At 45.7% G+C, this 24,033-nt stretch overlaps 1 long non-coding RNA gene across 2 annotated transcripts; it reads right to left on the minus strand.

Moving 5' to 3' along the window:
• Window positions 1-3: 3 nt before the first annotated feature.
• LOC149339266 (uncharacterized) lies at window positions 4-20,970 on the minus strand. 2 transcript variants are annotated; one of them, XR_016283784.1, is made up of 7 exons: window positions 20,831-20,970; window positions 12,866-12,952; window positions 12,646-12,732; window positions 9,017-9,104; window positions 8,881-8,923; window positions 6,244-6,312; window positions 4-185 (listed from the first exon to the last, which is right to left on the minus strand). It is a non-coding gene; the product is annotated as an uncharacterized LOC149339266 (long non-coding RNA). The 2 variants fall into 2 exon arrangements; XR_016283783.1 differs by having other exon boundaries at window positions 8,881-8,926.
• Between the last annotated feature and the right edge of the window lie 3,063 nt (window positions 20,971-24,033).

The following is a 24,033-nucleotide window of genomic DNA, read 5'->3' on the forward strand; positions in this document are numbered from 1 at the left end:
GGAGACCTGTCTAATTATTTGTTTATTGAGCACGTGCTCTTCATCGCTTAAAAACGACTTGTTTTGTCATATGTGTCGGTGTAGACCTTGTGGTAAGAACGACACATTGGTGTGATGTAGGAAGTCCATTCTTTATCCTGGAAGCTTCTCCCGAAGCGACTTGATTTTGTCGCCCACCATGCTACCTGTTTTTGCAAAAAAAAGAAAGAAAATAATTGTTTAGTCATCAGTACGCCAGTAACTCAGCATCAAGGCTTAAAGGGCCATTCTACTCGAGCATAATGGCAGGTCTCGTATAATTTGAGCGCTAGTGTACAGAGTTGCTATAAACCGACAGAAGGCTGCAACGGCTATGCTGTTGCTTGGAAAAAACAATATGATATTTTCAGACGCTGTGAAAAAGAGGCTCTTTACTGAACACCGCTGTGAAGTTCTTCACACACCATAAAGTGCGTTACACTCACAACTGCCGCCGCGAGAAAGTTAGCAGCAGGGCAGACCATTGTGCGAATAACAAAACTAGATTACATTTCCGCAGTTAAATGGCGAAACAGTTTAAGTATTATTGGAATATATAAACCGCCCTTTATTAACTCCTGAAGAAGGGAGACTGCGTAGGCAAACGCCTGCCTAAATAGAACGCATTTTCATTAACTAGGCGGTTAGAGACATACGCCAGAGAGCGCCTGGCCAGTCCCATCTGCACCCTCCAGTCTCCATCACTGCTCTGGTCAACGTCCGCGCTTCAACTCCTAAAGGCGATATCATGTGTTCCAAAAATTAAGGACGCCCGCAGTTCACGCGGCCACCGAGAGACAGCAACTGGTGCCACTTCCATCGTTTCGTTCCTCTCTATACCATTTTCTGTGAACATCGGCCAATTCTACGTCGAGCTTCCCCAAAAAAATTGGTCTTCAGGAAAGGAAAACCGAAGTAGCTCTTTCATATCTCAGTGGACAACTCAACTACGCCGTGAAGGAAGGAAGGAAGGAAGGAAGGAAGGAAGGAAGGAAGGAAGGAAGGAACGAACGAACGAACGAACGAACGAACGAACGAACGAACGAAGGAAGGAAGGAAGGAAGGAAGGAAGGAAGGAAGGAAGGAAGGAAGGAAGGAAGGAAGGAAGGAAGGAAGGAAGGAAGGAAGGAAGGAAGGAAGGAAGGAAGGAAGGAAGGAAGGAAGGAAGGAAGGAAGGAAGGAAGGAAGGAAGGGAGGGGCACTGATCAGCCAAAACCTTATCGTTAACGGGCGAGAGCTCTGAAGTGGTGAAGGCCCTGATATAGCCTCTTCATTCTTGTTCGCAATTAGGCCGGGAACGCAGGCGGCGGCTTCTTCCCCTTTTCCATTTCACGCAGACAAAGCTCTGATAGAGCACGCAGACCGGCGCAGCACGCTATCTCTCCCGCACCCAGCTTTCTACCAGGATTATGGACCCGGCCAGCCTCGATGGCAGGAGGAATGCCAGAGCCGAAACCCTGGACAAACACCTCAAAAACAACAGTGGGTTATGTACGCCGACGCATCGAGGTGCAGGTGCCTTGAGGCGACAGCAGACGCGATCGCCGACTCAAAAGGCAAGCCCATATACAGAACAACTGTACAAATCAATTCGATCTAGAATCTAGACGGCGGAGGAGGTGCGATAGGCCTAGCAATCTCGGAAGCCAATGGAAGACAAAACAATTAGCGGATATTCTCAGACGCACAAGCCTTCAAAAACAATAAGGTTATCCTTGCAGAAAACAAGTTCCTGGACGGCCGACAGGCCACACGATTGTTTTAGCCCCTCCTCTGAGGTAGAGGGCGACACTAAGATAGACGCTGTCGTCCGAGGTTGCACTAGCCGAGGAGCAGGAACCCATGTAGTGACCTTCACAACACCAGAAACATACGGGGAATCAATGCAGGCCTGCAGGGAGAGGCGTACGGAGTACTCTTCCCCACATGACAGCCTAAGCCGACTACATTTAGGTGCCGACAAACCAACACGTATCCAAACAGAGCACTATCCCACAAGATACAACAGCGAATGCGTCTGGAGCGGAGACTCCTCTAAGTTATACCGCACACCATGAAGATGCAGGGTTTGTCCTATAGTGCCTAAAATAGATAGCCTTACTCCAGCAGTGGGCGGACCATCTAGCTGACTCGGACCCGCAGCGTTAGCTCGCGCTGGTACAGCGAGCAGCTGTGGCCAACGGATTCCTGAACAACGGAACGCCTACCACTACTCCCTCATTAACCCCTTCCTAACCCACTACCGCTAACCTCCATTTCAGTCAATAAAGCACCAATAAATCAACTAATCTGCCCCATCTGTACTGCCGCTCCGACGAAGTGCGCTGCCCGCGCAAGTTCAGTAAAAGTGGTCAAGCTACACCAAATTCGCCCTTCACTCTGGCACTGCGCGCCCGTTCTCCTGACCACCTGTGCCCGGCTCCGTCCCTCTTTCTCCCGGTGTCTCTCCTCAACACCGGTTGATTCTCTGTCTACGTGCCTCATGATACTCGCCGCGGTAGCTCAATGGTTAGAATGCTTGGCTACTGACCGAGAATACCCGGTCGCGATCACGGCAGCGGCGACCACGTGTCGATGGAGGCAAACGCAGAAGGTACCTGTCTGCCGTGCGATGTCAGTGCACGTTAAAGATCCTCAGGTGTTCGAAGATTATTCCGGAGCCCTCCACTACGGCCCCTGTTTCTCTCTTCTTTCACCCCCACCTTCTTTCATTCTCTCACGGCGCGGTTTAGGCGTCCATCAAGATGTGAGACAATTACTGCTGCTTTAATGTCCTCCAAACATTTTTTTTTTCAGAAGTGAATGGTACGTCACTGCCCGAAGTATGAACGTTAAAATTAACCTATATCAAACTGAGTTCTTCAGGCTGGCATTTGAACATTGTTCATATTTTTTTTATTTTTTTTATTGACTATACATCGCTTGCTAGATCCCGTTTCTAATTTTATAAAATCTTATGAACGCTGGACTTCGTGTTTGGTTCTGTGTAGAAATGCTAATATATTCAACACATTCGCATATTGATACAATCCGCAGAATTCGAGGCATATTCGTGCTTAAATTATACGGCAAATTGCGACATGGGTACTATGTGGTAACTTGCATATCGTAGGGACTTACAGATCAGAAGTTCTTGTTTCGCGATTCAAATTTCAAAGTCTTCGATTCCTACTCCCGCTAGATTTCTTGCCTCAGCTATATTAAATTGTTATTCAGATCGGGGTCAGAACCCAATATTTGCATAGCCATTACTTAGGCAAACAAACCAAAAAAAACAATGTCCAGGCTGCTGAAAACAAATAATTATCGACAGGTTTCTTACGCTTTTTAAGCCGACTTCATGCACAGATACGCAGGTCTATGCACAGTGAATGCAAGTGCGGAAAAAAAAAATTTAAAGCACGTGGTGAATTACAACGCTGTATTTTTTTTTCTTAATACTGCGCAGTAGTTCTAGCAAATTCGCCTCATTTGATGTTAACAAAATTGTTCGAATCGTAAGCAAACAGTTTGTTTATTGCTACACAGCACTCAAATGAAACTTGTTCTTTGACCCAATTGAGAATGATTGCCCGAAAAACATCGGAGGGGTGTGCTCATGAAATATTCGTCTACGTTCAGATAATTCATGCATAACATTAAAAACAACACCCTGATCATGGTGCGCAACCAAGTCTATCGATACGTTGTCGATAATAATGTGTGCCTCCTAGACGATACTTTTCACATGGTCCAAAATAATAACTGTTAAAGAAATGCTGTAGAAGCCACAAGAAGTAATCAAAAGTCGGCGGGCGAAGCGCAACTTACTTGCTTAGAAGAGTCCATCAAACGGGCTAAAGATGTCTACAACGCAAAAGTGCAAAACTTCGGAATGAACATGTGCGCAGCGCATTATTCGCCGCTGTTATAACAGCACGTCGTAGCAGGGAGCATCCACTGACGTCACCGCGACCGCAATTTTGTTGTTTTGTGGAACACTGCGAAAGGCTACCGCCGTGTCTAATGGAATTATCGACTCCTGCACCAGCCTGTATGCTGAAGTCACGCGCTGGACAACAAAATAGTGCCCGTGACGTCACATGAATACCCCCTATAATCTGATACAAGATGACAACAGTTATAAGGTGAGATGGAAAGATCTGCTCATTAAAGGTGCAGTGAAGAGAAATCTTAACTCGTCTTTTTGCCGAGGGAACTCAATCCACACGTTCAGACGATTCTTAGAAACTTCGATTTATTGCCCTCTGAGGCCGATTTTTCATATTAAACCGAGTTAACGTCCGGCTCCCGCCTTTTTTTTTTTTTAATTCTCCCCATACGGTGGGCGGAGTCGACCAACGCGTGGAGTGCCTTTCACCCAGTCCCGTGGCGGCTTGCCGCTCTGCCGTTGGCGGAGTAATACGTAGTAATCCGTAGTAGCAAACAGTCCGCGCATATTTTTATTTCTGCGGGCTTATTTTTTGGCTATATTCTGTGCGAATGGTCAAATGTTTAGGGGAATCCCCCAAGGTGGAGTAGATTCTTTTCTTTAACTACGAAGTTTCTGAGAAAGCTGTATAGCTTTCCTTTGTAGCCGTATGGCTGCTCTTGGGTGGATGCAAATGAGTAATTACTCCCTTATTACAAAATCTACTCCACCTTGGGGGATTCCCCTAAACATTTGACCAACACAGTTCCCACTTCGAGTTATTGATCAATTCGCTCTCGCCCTACCATAAGCTTGCCGTCCTGGTTAGCTCAATTGGTAGAGCGACTGCTCCGGTGAAGCGGTGGTCCTGGGTTCGAACCCCGGACCAGGACGAATTTTTCTTTAACTACGAAGTTTCTGAGAAAGCTGTATAGCTTTCCTTTGTAGCCGTATGGCTGCGCTCGGGTGGATGCCAATGAGCAATTACTCGTTTATTACAAAATATACTCCACCTTGGGGGATTCCCCTAAATATTTGACCAACACAGTTCCCACTTCGAGTTATTGATCAATTCGCTCTCGCCCTACCATAAGCTTGCCGTCCTGGTTAGCTCAATTGGTAGAGCGACTGCTCCGGTGAAGCGGTGGTCCTGGGTTCGAACCCCGGACCAGGACGAATTTTTCTTTAACTACGAAGTTTCTGAGAAAGCTGTATAGCTTTCCTTTGTAGCCGTATGGCTGCGCTCGGGTGGATGCCAATGAGCAATTACTCGTTTATTACAAAATCTACTCCACCTTGGGGGATTCCCCTAAACATTTGACCAACACAGTTCCCACTTCGAGTTATTGATCAATTCGCTCTCGCCCTACCATAAGCTTGCCGTCCTGGTTAGCTCAATTGGTAGAGCGACTGCTCCGGTGAAGCGGTGGTCCTGGGTTCGAACCCCGGACCAGGACGAATTTTTCTTTAACTACGAAGTTTCTGAGAAAGCTGTATAGCTTTCCTTTGTAGCCGTATGGCTGCGCTCGGGTGGATGCCAATGAGTAATTACTCCCTTATTACATTCTCTGCGAATGAAACTATTTATCCATGGAAACCTAAAAAACAAAATGAAGCGAATGCAAAGCCTCCACGGAGCTGGCTGAAAGGCACTCCACGCGTTGGTCGACTCCGCCCACCGCACGGGGAGAATTGAAAAAATAAAGGCTGGAGCCGGACGTTAATTCGACATAATTAGGGAAATCGGCCACACAGGGCATTAAGTCGAAGTTACTAAGAATGCTCGGAACGTGTAGATCGAGTTCCCACGGCAGAGAGACAAGTTCAGATTCTTCTTCACTGCACCTTTAAGTTACAGCAGTTGTTGAAATATCGCGCACAAATCAGAGGGAGGCTTAGCCGTCAGCATATTTATCTCTATATCATGTTTATAGTTAGGACGGTACAACACGCAATTATCAAATAGCATACGCTCTAGTAGTTTGAAACGAGTTGCATTCATTAGCGCCAATTTTAGCACGTCACAGTTCGGTTCAAATCCTAGAAAAGAAAAAAGCATTGCAGCTTCGTTCTTTGCTTAATGCGATACCGCTAGAAGACTCATCGGGAGAAAAATGTGGCGACGGCCATAAGATTCCTCCATTGGCTGAAGGGGGGTCTTCGTCACAAGACATGACGTCACCTCTGGCAAAGACATGAACAGTTTCTAATGTTATCCTGTTGCTAACACATTATGTAATCGGGTGCCCCTGGGAATACTTTGCTTTGACGTTGTTTTTCTTTTTTTTTGTGACGCATCATCGCTGCTCCCTTACCAAGTTTCTTGGGTATCGCTTTAATCTTCCCAAAGAGACCGGCTTCCTCTTGATCCTCTTTGAAGCCGACTGAAAAGGTGGAGTATAGCAATAGTCATCGCTTCCTTTTCAAACAAGGGAAAAGGTAACGCTTGTAAGCTGTTCATGTCCAAAATTCTTGGAAAAAAATTTTTCGAATATTTGAAAACTTAAGGTACTGGTATAGAAATATTGAAGGTTTTAGTTCATTCTTCCGATACGAAGTAAAATCTTTCTTTGTAGTCGCTCGCATCGCTCGTATCGAGCAGTTGACTGCCATAGAAAACCAATGGGGGACGCTCTTAACCATAGCAAAAACGTTAATAGCAAAAACTTTCAAGCTTTCGGCGAGATATCTGGGGATTTTTTTATTGTTATAGTGACATCTTACAATATATAAAAAAAAATTGGACCTGATAAACTCTTTCCTATGCCAAGATTCTTTTGTCCACAATTTTGGGTATGATTTCGCGCGGGAATAGTATTCGCGTCACAAAAGGAAGCTTCTATCTACTGGTGTATGCATGGACAAATGTTAGTGGTGTCTTGGCTGCCTAGGACACGGCGTCAACGACGTTAGCATCGACAGAGACAAATTGTACGCTCATGAATTTTCGCGAACAATCTCACACTATAACCTCTATGCGCCTCTTCACATTAACCTCTTGTCAAGAGGCCAGTCTTTGCTTGTCTTCGCAGGTTAACGAAGCACGGACATGCATCGTCATTGGTCTATTTGCCGATATAGAGCCCTGCGCTACCAATGAGACGGTTATCAAAGCAGCGGCCAGTCACCCATATAGTACAGCGGAGTGAGGAATAGTTCCTTAGTCTTATTATATTTCGTGTTTTACTTGCATTTTCAAAGGCTTCCAAGCAACTTATGTCAAATTCCAACCTGAAAGATGTCGTCCTTCGTACTTCAATCTTGCGAATTTTTCAAGAATGTATGCCGAAAACTGCACAAGAAACGCCCCACTGTTTGAAGCGTCACAGTTGCGAGAGTATCAGATGTATCTGACGCTGCATGTCGTGGTTCTATCGAAGCAGAGAATATGGCCGTTTCGTAGGATTTACCTTCGTCGCTAATTTATTGCTAGCCGCTACAGGATCACTACAAAGCGTAATGCGATGTCTGATAATCTTTCAAGCTTATACGCCCTCGCACAAAGACTCAGTCCGGAATGATTGCGTTATCATGTAGAAGAGGTCGGAGAGGATTGAAATCAAATATGATAAGAAATACCAGTGCAGTGGCGGTCACATGTTGTTTAAATTGCGCATTAATACACGGGCAGGACCCTACTAGCTCAAAGCTTGCGTGGGAAACGAAATGACAGAGATTTTTTTTTCCTAAATTCCATAAACGTGCGAAAGCAGAATTGCATGAACGGTAACGACGACAGCGTCGCAGACGGACGTTAATAGACTACGTTGTGTAATGCGCAGCGCGAGCCTGGGTTGCATTTTAACACAAGGTCGCGTTCGGCCGCGACGATAGCCTAGTGCTCTCTCGCAATGGCCATAGAAGCTGATCTGTTCGCGCCCTGCAGGCTCAAAGCGAAGTCGCGGATATTTATTTGGTCGTTTTTTTTTTTTTGCTTCTTGCACATGAACGAACCCACAAAAACCGCAAGACCTTGCTCTGTGTTTACTCGTCGGAATAGCGCTTTCGCACTAAAAGTTAGCAGGCGTCAGTTTATTCGTATTTTCTTTTTCATACGTTTCCTTCACCATTCGCATAAAATTTCTGTTGCGTTGTGTTGTGTGTTGTGTCGTGCTGTGCTGTGTTGTTGGTTTTGTTTTGTTTTGTGTTCTGTTGTGTTTTGTTGTGTTGTGTTGTGTTGTGTTGCATTGTGGGGTGGGGTGTTGTGTTGTGGTGCATTGTCTTGCGGTGTGTTGGTTTGTGTTATGTTGTGCTGTGTTGCGTTGTGTTGCATTCTGTGGTGTTGTGTTGTGGTGCGTTGTCTTGTGGTGTGTTGGTTTGTGTTATGTTGTGTTGTGTTGTGTTGCGTTGTATTGTGTTGTGTTGTGTTGTGTTGTGTTGTGTTGTGTTGTGTTGTGTTTTGTTGTGTTATGTTGCGTTGCGTTGTGTTGGGTTGTGTCGTGTTGGGTTGTGTCGTGTTGGGTTGGGTTGTGTCGTGTTGTGTCGTGTCGTGTTGTCTTGTGGTGTTGTGTTGCGGTGTGCTGTATTGTGCCGTGTTGTGTTGTGCTGGTTTTTATAGCGGATAAGCATCTAACGCCATCATGCGCCACGCACAACATGAAGTTTGTGCTATATCTACGAGAAAAGGTTTCTGCCATGGCTTGGGCTCACACTTACATGTGAATAACTGTGCGGGCATCCTTAAGACGCACCGCAACTTTTCTCAGCTTTCCTATTTTTTTATTATTTTCTCGTGCCTTTCTTATTCTGTTAAATTCCCGAAAAAAATTGTTAAAATCTCCTGCGAGCAAAAAGGAATTCAAACTGCAGCTGCGATATTTAGTTGAAAACAGTACAGCGGAAATAAATTGTTGACCTCACAAAATTTCAAGGGTTAAAGTTCATTTATGGCTTATTAGTTTTCTATTTTTTTTTCGCGCGTGACCCAGAGAAACACAGCCCGGACTACGTACGTTGTTCGTACTCTTCTTCTCTCTCAATATCCTCGGTCATCACCTGCTATGTGAGAAACGGAACATAAAAGAAGGCATTGCTCGTCATTGTCGTAGCGTTCATCTCTTGACCGTCTTTCTCGTAAAATTGCCTTACCGTCGTTAACAACTGGGTCATCAGCAGTACGACGACGATCAAGACGAACATGGAGCGTCGCATGTCGGGCTTTTCTCTCTGGGGCCACCTGTGAAGTGGTTGGTGCATTTGAAACACTTTACTTGAGACACTTTCTTTCCATCGTACCCCACTGAAAAGGTATCGCCAGCAGTAAGTCTACCGTAGAAGGCAGAAGGCCATTTCTCTTTTCCAAATGTATATAATGACTGTAATCAAACTATGCGATCATAATAATCATTACGACCTCTGAAGATAGTAATCACAGCGCGGAAATGTACAGCTTATCACTTCTCTTGCAGCACCGCTCATAGCGTTTCCCATTCCGCCTCTCCAACACTTTCGGGGATGAAAGATAAGCCCCTTCGCTATTTGGTTGGTTTGGTTTGGTTTGGTTTATGGGGTTTAACGCCCCAAAGCGACTAAGGCTATGAGAGACGCCGTAGTGGAGGGCTCCAGAAATGTCGACCACCTGGGGTTCTTTAACGTGCACTGACATCGCACAGTACACGAGCCTCTAGAATTTCTCCTCCAAAGAAATTCAACCGCCGCGGCAGGGATCGAACCCGCGTCTTTCGGGTCAGCAGCCGAGCACCATAACCAATGAGCCACCACGGCGGCTCCTTCGCTATTTAGTAGGGATATTTTTATAGCCGTGACTAGGACAGCGGCGAATAATACCCGAGGCACAGGTCCAAATTCGAGTAGGGATGAACTGCATAGATTACATATGCAGAGATGTAACTAGGCATAATAAATCCATTTTTCCGCTCAGATAAAAATATTAATCATATGGTTCAATAAAGCTCGCGACCTTTTTCTGTGCTAAGTTAAACCTAACGGACGCTATAACCATGTAATACGCTGGGCTACGGAGCATTGAGATGTCAGAATTATCCATAATAATGATTTCTGTGCACCGAGCTAAGGGTTCATAAATCTGCTGCTATGCCTGCAGATTTTGCATGCACAAATCAGCTAGTCTGACTTCGGTCTACTTGGCAGTGAGAAGTTTTATCAGCATGAGCAAACAAATACTACCGCGCTATGAGCCGCCGTGGTTGCTCAGTGGTTATGGTGCTCTGCTGACCCGAAAGACGTGCGCTCGATCCTGGTCGTGGCGGTCGCATTTTGATGTATGCGAAATACTACAGCCCGTGTACTGTACCATGTCAGTGCATGTATAAGAGCTCAGATGGCCGAAATTATCCTGAGCCGACCATTACGGTGTCCTCATAGGCGATGTCGCTTTGAGACATTAAACCCTTTAAACAAACCAACTACCTATATGACCCATTAGTATGCTGTCGTCGGCCTATTTTCTTTTACCGCGTTGCATGCAACGCTTAGACAGAAATGATGTTGAATAAGTAACATTTTTTCGCTGTGACTTTTAGTGATGACAGTGCGATTTCGAGCTTCACGGTAATCTATTTCTTGGAAAGTAATTGCGAAAATCTTCCAACACAGCTCAGCTATCAAGTTCGAGATCGGATCGCAAAGACCTTAGTTTCAAAGCGATAGATTCTAGCAGTACCGCTTTCTAATAGTATATCCTTCTAGACGGATGTGCTTACCTTCTTGAGCCTACCATCTGTACTTATCCGGATACCAGAGGCTGTTCCCTGACTACTCCCCTGAAGACCACCGGTTAGTGCCGACTGGAGACCTAAGAAACTTTCCTAGTCTAGCTTGCGTAAGTAAAACTGCCGACTGAGACAGGCTTCAGACTCGAGTTTTTCAGTGGGGCTTTCTTAGCTGGCACCTTGTCCCCCAACTCCTCGCTTCCATAAATCTTGGTAAATAAGTGGGGTGTATTGTTCACATAGTCGTTCCGCCTTCGTACGCCATCACTCAAAGAAGATGTACGCCGACAGTGTAGCTAGGGCCAACTGCTGGAAACATGGACATTCACGCGTTAACGGGCACCCATGAAGTGTTACCGCGCGGAAAAGCTGAACTATTCGTGAATGAAGGCTCTTTCTTTCAGTCTCTTTTTTTTATTATTTTTTAACTGAGTTCAGGGGACGCAAGGACCTCAGTGAAATAGCTTAGCGACCGCAAGAAAAGCTACCTCGGCTAACACATGGCCGGTGTGTTAAAAGCTGCAGCGTTGTCAACGCTTGAGCGCAGACGGGGTTCTTGAGCAAGACTGGTTGCGTGGCTGTATTTGTAAAAGCACTGCCCTCGTAAGCAAACCTCCCTTACAAGTCGGAACTTTCAAAGGCCCAGTTCATTTCCAGAATGCTGCGGCTCTCGAAATATGCTGTTAACCAAAAGTCTCGTGCAATTACGTCACTAATTTGTTTTATTTTTAAATTTTCTTTTCGTTAAGACGAATGCGTTCTATATTGAAACAATGTTGCGTTGTCATGCTACTCTTCCTGTTGGTAGCTAACAAAAACATCGGGGATTTTGCGTGAGTTCACCCTAATTGACCTTCTCTTTTTAAAATTACTCTTTTGTTTTATCACACATTGTCCAACACTTTCGCACTTTTTTTTTTTCTTTTGATCCACTCCAAGCTCAGAAGAGCATGACAAGTTATCACTAAAAACGAATCGCCCAATCGTCTCAGTTTGGGCCCATTGACCTCCGACCACTTGAAAAATGGCAGCTTGCAGCCCATCTTTGCTAGCCCAAAATTATCCACTCAACTCAAATGTTAAACTTTGTAGCATTCGTTAAAAGCTCCAGCCGGGTCCTTCGTCATGATAACGGGAGCAAAAACATCATCACGATGTGAAAAACAGTAGGCTATAACGAGGCTGACGTAATCATGAATAGTCTTGTAGCTACGTCAGTGCAGTTTTCCTCCGTGAAATATATGCACCATGGTCGACGCCTGCATTTATGAGGCAACTACACCGCCTGATAAACATTTCGCCCTTTTCGCCACTACGGCGCCCTCATTTCATAGCGCAGATTTACACTCGATGCCGGAAGGCCTTCTGTAGCTTCGGAGCTGTTTATCGCGTTAACGATACTACTCAGTGCTTATTCTGGTTTGTTACGATTACTGATTAGTACGGTTATCCAAAGGGCGTCTGATGCAAGAATATGATGAGTTGTGACACCACGGTTCCTAGCTCAAACGATCGACACTCCCTGCACACTTTTGACCAGATCTGGTGTGCAGTTACACTTCTTTCGCTGCGCCTCTTTCTCCCACCTTAGCCTATTTCCTCACTGCGCAGTTCAGGTGCCTTGTCAGAGTAAGACAGTTCCGCGCGTTTCCTTTCTTCATAATCTTAACCTAGTACCGTCGTGATTCCACGCCGTGAAAATAATCTTAACCTAATGTCGTCGTCCTCCAAGTGCTTCTACGCAGTGAAAGGTGTCAGCAAAATATGTGTTTGTCAACAAAGGGTGCTTCAGACCGCATTTATGTCATTTGACGTGCAGTTTTGTGCGCCTGTGTTTCTAGATTGTGCGCAGTGTATAGCGTTATTTCTCATTAGGAACGGTGAACTCGAAAACTGCTCAAATTCCAAAGGGATGTTACTTTTGAACGCATTACAATAAGAATCTATTCCTCAGATTCCTCCCAAGAATTTGCAGTGTTTCTTTGTTTGTTCTGATTAAGACGGCCAAGTAACTTCCCTACTTACCTGCAGAATACTCTGATTCCGCGAGGTCTCTTACGCTTACGATGCAAAAATTATTCGGTGCGGCAGGATGCCTCCAAAAAGCAAACACTATTGGAAAGAAAGCAGATGGAGAGGTAGACGATCAAAATTAGGATAGCGCGCAATATAATCAACTGCACTTTAAATGGCAAGAAGCTTTGAACTCCTCAACATGCAGCGTCTTCTTCAAACGCATACGTACCTCGAGAATCCTTTGTCGCTTCAACTACAGCGGAAACTTCCTCGGAGTCTCAAGAGAAGACGTCGAACGAAGGCTGCGTCGAGGCACCTGTGACATTGAAAGTGCTCGCCTATCTCCGGACACTCTTTTTCCCCGACTATGATGGATACGCATCCCGCTGGTGCGCAACTGAGCACACAGTGCCAGGGCCGGCATGGCGAGTGTTTCCATGAAAGATCCACCCGTCCTTTATGTGCCCAGAGTCATGATTGAAGAAAAAATATAAGACGAAAAATGTTATTGGGTGCTTAAGCGATGAAACTTATGTTTTCTTTTGCAGTTTGGTGGAGCTGTGCCGTATGCGTGCCTTTGAAACACGCGTGCAGACAGTTAATCTCGTCGAAAGCTAGCTCTACTCACTGTGCTGACGGTTCTCAGGAGCAGTGCAACTAGATGGTAATTGTCGCACGCCCTCTGCTGGAACGCTGCTCAAGCGGGTATTGTGCGGTGAGGCTTCATGATCAGTAACGATATTGAAGGACTCCGCTGAGGCTTCGACTACTACTACTGTTAATACTACTACTACTACTACTACTACTACTACTACTACTACTACTACTACTACTACTACTACTACTACTACTACTACTACTACTGCTACTACTACTGCTACTACTACTACTACTACTACTACTACTACTACTACTACTACCCAGGTGCGGTCTCAGTTACCGCACCTGGGTAACTGAGACCGCTGTCTTCCTGTCCTTTTCGACCACGGTCGTGCCGCTGAGAAGTATTTGTCCGACACAAAACTGCTTCAAGTGTCGACACCTATGAGTGCCCAATAAAAAAACAAAAGCTAAGTAGTTCCTAGTAGGAAGAGTCGTAGTGGTTCTAGCTGTAGAAATATTAGTAGTTGTGGTCGCAGTGGAATAGGTCGCCACCGCTGGCAAAGAACAGGGTTAATAGGAGAGATATCGAAGAGGCCTTTCTTCCGCAGTGGTCGAAATTATGCTGCAAATGAGCAGGTACAGCACTATTAGTAGTCGTAGTAGTAGTAGTAGTAGTAGTAGTAGTAGTAGTAGTAGTAGTAGTAGCAGTAGTAGTAGTAGTAGTAGTAGTAGTAGTAGTAGTAGTAGCAGCAGTAGTATTAGTAGCAGTAGTAGTAGTAGTAGTAGTAGTAGTAGTAGTAGTAGTAGTAGTAGTAGTAGTTGTAGTAGTAGTAGTAGTAGTAGTAGTAGTAGTAGTAGTAGTAGCAGTAGTGGTAGTAGTAGTAGTAGCAGTAGTAGTAGTAGTAGTAGTAGTAGTAGTAGTAGTAGTAGCAGAAGTAGTAGTAGTAGCAGTAGTAGTAGTAGTAGTTGTAGTAGTAGTAGTAGTAGTAGTAGTAGTAGTAGTAGTAGTAGTAGTAGTAGTAGTAGCAGTAGTAGTAGCAGTAGTAGTAGTAGTAGTAGTAGTAGTAGTAGTAGTAGTAGTAGTAGTATTAACAGTAGTAGTAGTCGAAGCCTCAGCGGAGTCCTTCAATATCGTTACTGATCATGAAGCCTCACCGCACGTTTTATATAACACGACAGAAGCTGATGATATAAGGGCGCATGGGAGCAGCGTCGACATTGGCTCCTTGCGCCACACGTTGCCACTGAGACTGTTTGTGACGTTTTCGCGCGAGTTAACCAGCAAGTAATTTTTGTGGAACAAATATTTCGTGAACTGAACAGTTCGCAGCTTTCTAATTTTTTACTTCGTCATAAAATCTCTATGTCAAAGAGGAAATAAAAGCTTGTCTGCCGCGTTTATATCAACAGCCCAACATTGAGGTACTAGCTTCACTGAGTTAATTTTTATTTTTGTTAAATGCGGGATTCTACGCTCCTTGTGCGACTCACATCGGTAGCGGTGGTATGGCCTCTTTTACGAAGGACAGTCGTACACTCTGACACAGAATTGTTTTCATCGTCATCATCACCACCACCATCGTGGCCATCAATCTTTTCCTTCATTCTTCGCCTCCGTACGCGGTATTGCTCGCAGCCCTTCATTTGCAGCCACATTTGCATAACGCCGGCACAGTATTGACTATCTCGTGGTCAGCTGATGGCTCTCGGCGACGTTATGCGCGTTTTCTTTTGCGCCTTCGGCGGCCGAGATCACGATTTCGGGTTCGACAAATACGCCGCTGGGTCGTCGATAAGTTTGGTACGTGGTCTAGCTTGGTCTTTGGCGTATCGTGCTGCGACGTGTCAAAGGCACCTTGCAAAACTAATCCATAGACACGAACGATGTCACTTACGTCGAGGTGTTTTTCATAGGCGCGGAAATGCGGGGAGTCAAGCCCAAAACCCTTAGCTTACTGCCGTGATATGTCCCGCTTAGATATTTTTCACCGTCGAGTATCGCTAATCAAGGAGAACAACTCGTTTTCCTGCTTTCTTCTCCAGCCGGCACGGCAGCCAGCTATAGTTCTTTGCAATAAGGGCTCCCTGGGCGCTGCCGTAGTATTCACTGGAGTGTCGTGAGCACCTCGCGCTAGAACGGTGGAAGCGGCAGCGATACCGGTTTCCTACAGCCCATAGAAGTGGCGTTTCGACAACTCCCTCGCCCGACGCAAAGGTCTTTTACAGCTCAATTAAAAATAAAAATTAAAATTGCCCTGCCCGCATCGCCTATGGCACAGCTGGCCACACAGCGTACCAGTCATAACACGCTGAGTGAACGGTAGAAACTACGCACCAGTCCGTCATGGTGTCGATCAATCACAAAGGCGGCCACCTGCTATGCCGTCTGTTCGGTGCCCCTATAGACGAAGCCTTGACACGCGACGCGGCGTAATCACCCTTGGCAGCGTACAAAGCTTTTCCATAGCGTTACGGCTAAGCTTAATGAACAGTAAGGGTTCTGAAGGTCTCTTGTAGTAGTACACATCAAGGAAGCCAATTGCCATTAAAACCAGGGAAACTATAAGAAATTTTTTTATAATTTTTACGATATCTGCGATGTTAATCAATGAAAAATTAGTGGCATAACCATTTTTAGCTAAACACTAAAGCAGTTTGAAAAAAAGACGTCCGTCCATGTCTAACACCTCTGTCTTGCGTAAGCGTCTTAATGTTTCCGCATGTAACCATTTTTTTTTTCAACTTCAACCACCTGCCGCCGATGGGATCCGAACCCAAGACTTCTGTATGTTTCGCACGGGGCCCTACCAAATGAGCGACGATGGTGGCTGAACAACTTTCTAGTTTCGAGTGTATTTTTATTGCGTGTAGCCTAACCTCGAGAGTGTTCACCGGCGCCACCCTCGTCCATAGCGGCGGAGGTCATGGGTTGGGATCCCACCGGCGGCAGGTGGTTATCTTTTCTTCTATTTCCTATTATCTTAACTTTCACGTAAAAATTATTACTTAAAAAAACTCATTTATCAACCATACAAATAAAGGCAGTAATACAACCATTCACGTATGCTTTATCTGGTGGTAGTAGTCATCTAGTAGCACAGAGGGGCCTAAGGCCATAATGAATCGAGCACAAATTGTAGCAAAGATACTACTGGGCCCTGCCTAAAATCGCCCGATCCATTAGTTCTCCGTAATCAAGTTTTTCGTTTAGAAAAAACAAAAGGGGTAATTGGGTGCGTTATGAAAACGTGAAACCTTTGTGCAAGGCAGCACAATGGAATCGTTTCGGTTGCGCAGCTGGGCCACGTCAGGTGAGGAGCCTTACTGATGCGTTACCATAATGTGAGCTCGATTTCACTAGCGCAAGATATGCAGCCGTGGCATGCAAACGAAGCAGTACAGATAGCAGAAATTCTGCTGCAACTTCAGAAAACTTTGATTACACTAAGCAATCTAGTTTTTGTGGCACGAATTATCTGTATGTCGATGTACGTGTCATTTTTCTTGCCCCTTCGTGTTTCTAAGCCTAACATTTATCTAATTTTCATTGCTTGACCAAATACGTTAGTTACTTTCGTTGTCGCGAATGGAATATGCACGCCTGCTTATTTAGTTCACGGTTCTGAAGCAAACTCTTGAATCGTGATTTGCCTCAAGTAAGGTGGCAGTCACTAAAATTGGCAAAACTTGAAAGGTGTTCGCATTGAATTCCCATTGCCCAACCCGGAACGTTTTAGTATCCACGTGAAATGAATGTAGCTCATGCCTCCCTGTCCATTTTTAAGGAAGGTGTAGAGGATAAAACATTTTGTTGTGAGGTTACAGATACCAGTTCACTGTCGTTACCTCGGTATTCTGATACCGCGGAAACGGTCAGAAACGACCCCACTCGTTTTTCAAATCTATTTGTCTTTTCAATGCCAGAGTCTCTGAGGTTCTTTGTTCACTTTCATTGTTTTTTTTTTCAGAAAAACATAACATAACCGAGAGAGAGAGAGAAGGGCTAGTGCCCTATGATCCCTTACGTCACCCACTCGTTGGGTAAGCCCACAAAGCGCCCAGCTCCATCATCAACCTGCCCAGTGGAATCAGTAAGCCGAACCTGGGACGCAAAATAAAGGTTTCTCTCTCTCTCATCTTATGAGACAATCTAAAGGCTTCGGACAAAAAAAAATAAACTGTCCTCGTGGTATAAGAATGCGAAAGCATCATTGCAAGGCCAGGTCACAATGACCTAGCCAAACGAAATGTCCCTCAGCGTGTGTACGTCTCTTCCTGCGTCTCTGTCTTGTTTGCGCTGTTTTGAAAATGATCTGCCACCACTCACCCAATCTTATACATTGGCAACCTCTACAAAAGTCGTTCTACTTCATCTAGTATACCATAGACGCTGCAATGAGGAGGCAAGAAAGAAAATATTTGATGTGCGAAACTGCACGCACAAAGAGCCGGGAAGCTTTATTGAAGACAACAAAACCGTCGAGCTTACAACACGCCTTAGCTCTTCAAAAAGTGAAATAAGAAATTAGAAGGTAGACATCTTCGTTGTGCCCTTGGCAAGCTTAATGGACGAGATATATGCTCATTGAGTATGTAGCGCCTGCAAACGGCATTTCTACTTTTAGTGGTTCAACTGAGTTTTCTGCTTCAACGTTCTCTTTTTGAGCGAGGTTTCATGGCATAAAGGATAATTAGGTTCCGTCCTTCAAGGACCCTCTCTGCCCCCGAATTACGACGCTTATTAGTTTAACCCTCTCCCCTCTGGTACCGCAGCGCCGGTCTCTTTGCAACGTGCCAGCGCTATGCCTCCCAGATGTAACAAAGTTGGCATACTATAGTATACAAAACTTATGAGTACCGAAGGAGATTTTTTGTACTTTTGTTTTTCCGCTAACGAGGGGAAAATCAAGGCAGTGCTGCTTTGTGGGCAATGCGGAATCCTTTAAAAAAAACTGAATTGTTGGAAAGCCGACAAAATCGGAAGCTGCCGGAGCCAGCTCAACGTTCAATGCAATCGCCATTGAAAGAAACTGAGGAAGCACAGGGTGCTTTCCACGGCACTATACTTTATTTTTCCCATTTCCGGGGTTCGGTCAGTGGTGACCGCAGCGGTACGTTGCCCATGACTGTGGGGATGCCAGTGACAGTGAATAGACCCAAAGACGGTAGGCATCTTTCTAACGCAACGAAAATGTGTCTCATCAGCTGCAAAACAAAAAAATATATGACAGGCAAAGAAGTACATAACCTTTTTTTGTTTCTCGTCAATTTTCACGCGAAGAGCAAGCGCGCCCGCGAGCGCTCTGGTTGCCGCAACGGGTAGCGCGCCAGCTGTGCAGTGTTTTTGAGTTCGCTCGGTAATTTCGTCAACAAGGAAACTTTGCTTTCGTAGCTGAAAACGAGACAAGATCCGCCTCCCTTGACATGGCGCTTTCCGTTTCTACTTTGGGACAACAAGCCGGCCGACCAACCACTGGGTCCTACATAACGGAAATAAAAGCATTGTGCTTAACAGAAATTCTTTTTCTGCATTTTTACTTAGTATCTTAAAAAATCAGGCAAACTGCATTTATATCATCTTTGTGTATCATTATCACTAGGGTTAGCCGACCAAGGAAGATGCTCTCTGATGAAGTATACGGCAAAACGGAAGAATGAGGCAGGAAGGTGGCGACGGCCATAGCGGCCAATTTGATGACGTTTTTAGTTGAAATTCCGAGTACACAATAGCACGAGCACTCGGTAACCGAGGATCCTCGTGATTTCTCGCGTGGCGAGCACAGTACAAAACAATATGAGGACGGAGCTCTCGGCTCGCGTGAAGGATCCTGCTTTGATAGCACGACGGAAACCACTTTCCTGCGCATCGTCTTCCATGACGAGCTGTTAGGAAATGTGATCGCTTACGGGCTTGTTGAGCGAGGAGCAAATATATCTTCCGAAACAAGCATTCTTGCGGTTCTTCCGACCCTATTCTATATTCCCACAAAATACAGGAAACGTAGCGAGTGATGCTAATTGCAGGCTGTAATGCTGTCCTTGCTTGTTATGGGACTTTGTGTCTCGTGATCGAAGCAAGCAGTTATTTTGTTTATGAAATGAAATATAATTGCGGCCTTCCTTAAATTGCAGGCTGGACCAATAGCATAACAGAAATTCTTATATTTAATGCATGGTTCAAATAACTTTTTCCTTCGCTGAAAAATGAATTTACTCTGTCGGGACACCCGTAAGTTTCTTGTTCCTCAAGAACTCGACAGCATGAATATAGCGTAGTGATTGCGGTACGAATTGCACACTTCTTAATAAACACCTCTGCACTGAGATGCACTTTCGCGTACCACATTCAGCTCCATTGCACTGAGACCACTTTTGTACAACGTATCTGTCGCATCGTTTCTGTGACCACATGCGCGACATCCATTTGGTCTTACTTCGACGGCTTGGAGAAGAACCAACTGAATATGCTGGATAATGTGGCAGGTGCACAAGTTTCCAGCCCCATCTGCAGTCCTTTCCTCACATTAAGAGAGCATTCCGCGTAACGGGCACCTGGTCAATAAAAATATATGAAAACAACGCTGATGCTGTTCGTGTGCTAAAAAATTGGCAGTGGCTTAGCTCTGGTTAAGCCTGGATATACAAGCGAAAAGCTGCATTTATGCTTTGTTTGACGTCACGGCTGTCGCAGTTCGCGCACAAGGCACTGGGAGCACCACGATAGCGGTGTAGATTTTGAGCCAACTCCCTCGCTATCACTTCTGGGTCTTCTTTTCTTCCTTCCATGGCGAATGTCTGCGCCTCTTCTACGGCCGCCGCCGCCGCTCACGCGTGATCGCAACGCTTTGCGAAAGAACCTTCTCTTGGGACTGCGGCGGAGACCGCGCGGTAGCGGCGAAGGGTAAACCGGTGGCGAGGAGGAGATGGGAGGGGGTGGCGAGGAGGGAAAGGGCGCGCCACGGCGGCGCCCAGGGGTGGCCCACGCGAAGCGCGGTGTTGACGAGCCTAGTCAAGCTTTTCGCTTCAAAAGTTTGACGCGCCCTCAACACACTGTGGGCAAATGCTGTCAAAACACATCGCCGCCGATGGCCCATAGAAGGTCACAAAAGTGTAAGGAAGATAGTATCGTGTCAATGCTGTTTCCATGTCCCATAAATGAAGTCAATGCGGTTTTCCAAAAGAAAATTGTTCCCTCGCGAAAACGAGTGGTCGCCTTGTTCCTTCACAGCACGTGCATTTCGTCATTATCCATCTGGTTAATTGTTAGCACAGCTCCTCACATCATGTCACTCATTCATTCACAGCGATGCTCGCTGCACAGTCTCAAAACTGTTCGCGGTACGAGCTGCAAGTGGAACAGTGTAGAGCGGCACGCTTCAGGAGCGGCCGGCCGACTGCCTGGCGATTTGGCTCTGCGAGAGCCACTTCGATTCACAGCGCTAGCTGTTAAAGCGAAGTATCCCCGCATCCGTCCTGAGCGTCCGCAATCACGTGATCACTCCGTGCGCATAGCCCGTATCTCGCGCTAAATTCGTCATCAGCTGGGGCCCGGCGTCGAAGAAAAATGCTGCCAAACTTGCTGGCACGATACCTGTGCGCCTGCATAGAAGGAGCCGCCACAGTTGCGATAATCCGCCAGCAGTAGTATGGCACTGGAGTCGCTCTATGCCAGGGCAGTGGATACAGCCGAGGCGGAATATCGTGCTCTGAACGCCACACGTGAGCAGGAGGCCAGAGCCACAAACGTGTGGCGGGTCCAGCAGAGGGGGAACGCTGTCGAGACGCTGCCCCTAAACGAGCAGCAAAACAAGATACTCTAGCCCAAGCACACACATTTATCACACCATAAAGCATTCGTTGTGTTCCTCCAAAAACAGAAACACAGTCGTCACACATTCGTCTGTGGCAGCACCTTCAAGGCACATGCAACGCTTTCAAAAGCACAAGGTAGGCCAGATGGCGACTATCGACCGCATTTCCACGGATGTAATAATCAATACTTTTTTCCTCCGCCGTGGTGGCTCAGTGGTTATGGTGCTCGGCTGCTGACCCAAAAGACGCGGGTTCGATCCCGGCCGCGGCGGCTAGAATTTCTTTGGAGGAGAAATTCTAGAGGCCCGTGTACTGTGCGATGTCAGTGCACGTTAAAGAACCCCAGGTGGTCGAAATTTCCGGATCCCTCCACTACGGCGTCTCTTATAGCCTTAGTCGCTTTGGGACGTTAAACCCCATAAACCAAACCAAACCAACTTTTTTCCTACTTTTCTTATGTGCATAGTTGTTGCCCTACGAACACCTCTCCATGCACAAGTACATAGTGAGTTTTCAAGTTCACGAGTCGTCATTCGCTGACTGTTGTCGTCTGATCTTGACAGAACAACAAGCAAGACGCATACACAGGTCCTTTTGATGTCGTCTATCAACAGGCACTCTTTGTTTGTCAATCCCTACAATATTTTCTTTAGCGGGAAACAGTAAACAAAAAGCGTGTTTTCTCCGGTTTGTTCGTATTTCTTTTATCAAATTCTATCAGTGTACAATACAGGAATCCGCCCATCACGCGAGACGTGAAAACAGTACATGCCAGTCATCGCCTGTGTTTTTCTTCTTCCTTATCACTGTATATATCGCTGTATATAAGCTCTATGTGCTGCCTCATGAAATTTTTTTAGCGTAGCAACTCAAACATGGATGTCCACACTCTGCGAAGCATTTAGAACCATACGCAATATTCATGCGGTGTGTCGGGGAAGTTCTCTGCGGGCTGCCAAGCCGCATCAGCGGGCACCTTCCCAAATGGACGTAGTGCTTCGCTAAAGCACGGTGTTAACGAAAACATGGTCTCTGCAGCTCGTAAGGCGGCTCGCAACGAGCGGCCAAGATATATTATTTAATTATAAATGCTGCGGAAAAACCGCGTCCCGTTAATAACACTAACCTAATTATAGCGGTCCTCTTATTGTCCCGGCTTTCATCGGATACCCTGCACTTATAGAACAGCAGGATGCACGCGCAGGTGGCGGCAACAACCGGAGGCTCACGACGGCTCCCCGAGCGGCATTCGGTTTCACACCGGCGTCATCCATATTCCACTGGCATTTCCGAAGAGGAGCGTGTGATAGGAGAGAAGGGTGAGGGGAGGAGATGTTGGATCGCCGTCGTACTTCCTGCATGCCTAATGAATAGCAACCTTGTCGCCCGACACTTCGACCCGCGTAGGAGTAATGAGGCATGTGCGAGTCGCACTGGAGTTGAGGTAGCACGGTCTTTTGTGAAGCCGTAACTACATTCACAGCTCACGTGGCCTTCGACACTGCGGGCAATGTGCAGTCGCAGTAATGGTTCTCGGTCAGCTTCTACATATTCCGCACTTTTCTTAATAGAAAGATGCCTAATAAAGGTAAATCTGAGGCCGTTTAATTGATCTCAGCCTAGCTAAAGCGAGATTGAGTTGATCGATTCAGATGATCGTGTTTTCACGGTGAGTACAAGGGAACGGCAGTACCTGTAAGCTTGCAGGTATAACAATTTTGCTTTGGAATCATGATGAGTAACTTGAGTGCATTCAAATCCTGTCAACAAGATTGTAATAAAGAGTTTAAGTCGGGCGTTGTGTTGAGCATCATTTTGTTCTTTCCTCGCAAATTCACAGTGGATACTTGCTGGCTCCAGTTTGCAAAGATAAGAGTAAACTGGCCATATTATAAGGAAACGTGTCATCCTTACCTTTGACAAATATAAATTCGCAGTGGCTTTTTACAAGCGACATTAGGGTGGAGAAATTGCTAGCACTTTGCGAGGGTAACACCTCCATACTCCTCCTTTCAAGACGTCCTGCTGTTATAATCTGTTCGTGTTCTGTCGCCATTGCGTCGATCGTGTCGGTATGCTTACTGAATGTGTAAGAAGTATATATGGAAGTAAGTTTTCTACGACTGCGCCGAAAATTGGAAACCTTCAATTTTCTTAAACCACCGTGTTCACTACATGAGTTTCACGACGAAAAGCAGGTCGGCAGGTTATTAGTTTGGTCAACGTTAAAATATAAAAACAGCAGAATTTGTAACAAGTTTCAAGTGAAGAGCTTAAGAAATTGAATATAAACTAGGCCTGATAATCCCTGATAATCAGTTAGTCACATCTCATGTAACCTGAATTTGCGTCATAGTGTTTTGAATAGTCTATCATTCTCAACTTTGTCTACTAAAACTTGCACCATGAAGGTAGGACTATTGTTCTCAGGTTCACAAACGAGTACGAGTGGTATTTTTCGAGAATTCAGTTCAGAAATCTCCTTTTCTTCTCATTTATTCGTAAGTGGAGATATTATGTTGAAAATTTATCAAATAAACAGAAAGGTAGCAAGTATTTTTTGCACAGGCAGCATGCATAACAGCATAAGAAATAACTTTGAAGAAGTTTTTCGAGCACCTCATTTCTGACGCCTTCATGTCGCAGACAGTAGCATTATTGTTTAAGGACCTACGCAGCTGTTTTATATACCTGAGACAGCTTAAATATGCCTGCCAAAAAACTTTCTGGTCGCCACTGTTACGATTTTCTCGAGGAAACAGCGTCAACAGATCATGTGCTGAACTGACGTCCAGGGCTACGACGCGTATTGACTCGATGTTGGATCCTGGAATTATCCATTTGGCAGCTAATGCGTTAACAATTAAACATGTTGTAAGACGGGGGTTTATTAAATGCACTGGGACCTTATTAAAGGAGCAGGGCGGCAACAGTCTGCGGTCAGCCATAGCGAGCCCAAGCACGCGCAGCGATGGCACTGCC

The sequence above is a fragment of the Amblyomma mixtum genome, chromosome 6 (assembly GCF_055824585.1).
Source record: "Amblyomma mixtum isolate Tamu chromosome 6, ASM5582458v1, whole genome shotgun sequence".
Taxonomy (NCBI): domain Eukaryota; kingdom Metazoa; phylum Arthropoda; class Arachnida; order Ixodida; family Ixodidae; genus Amblyomma; species Amblyomma mixtum.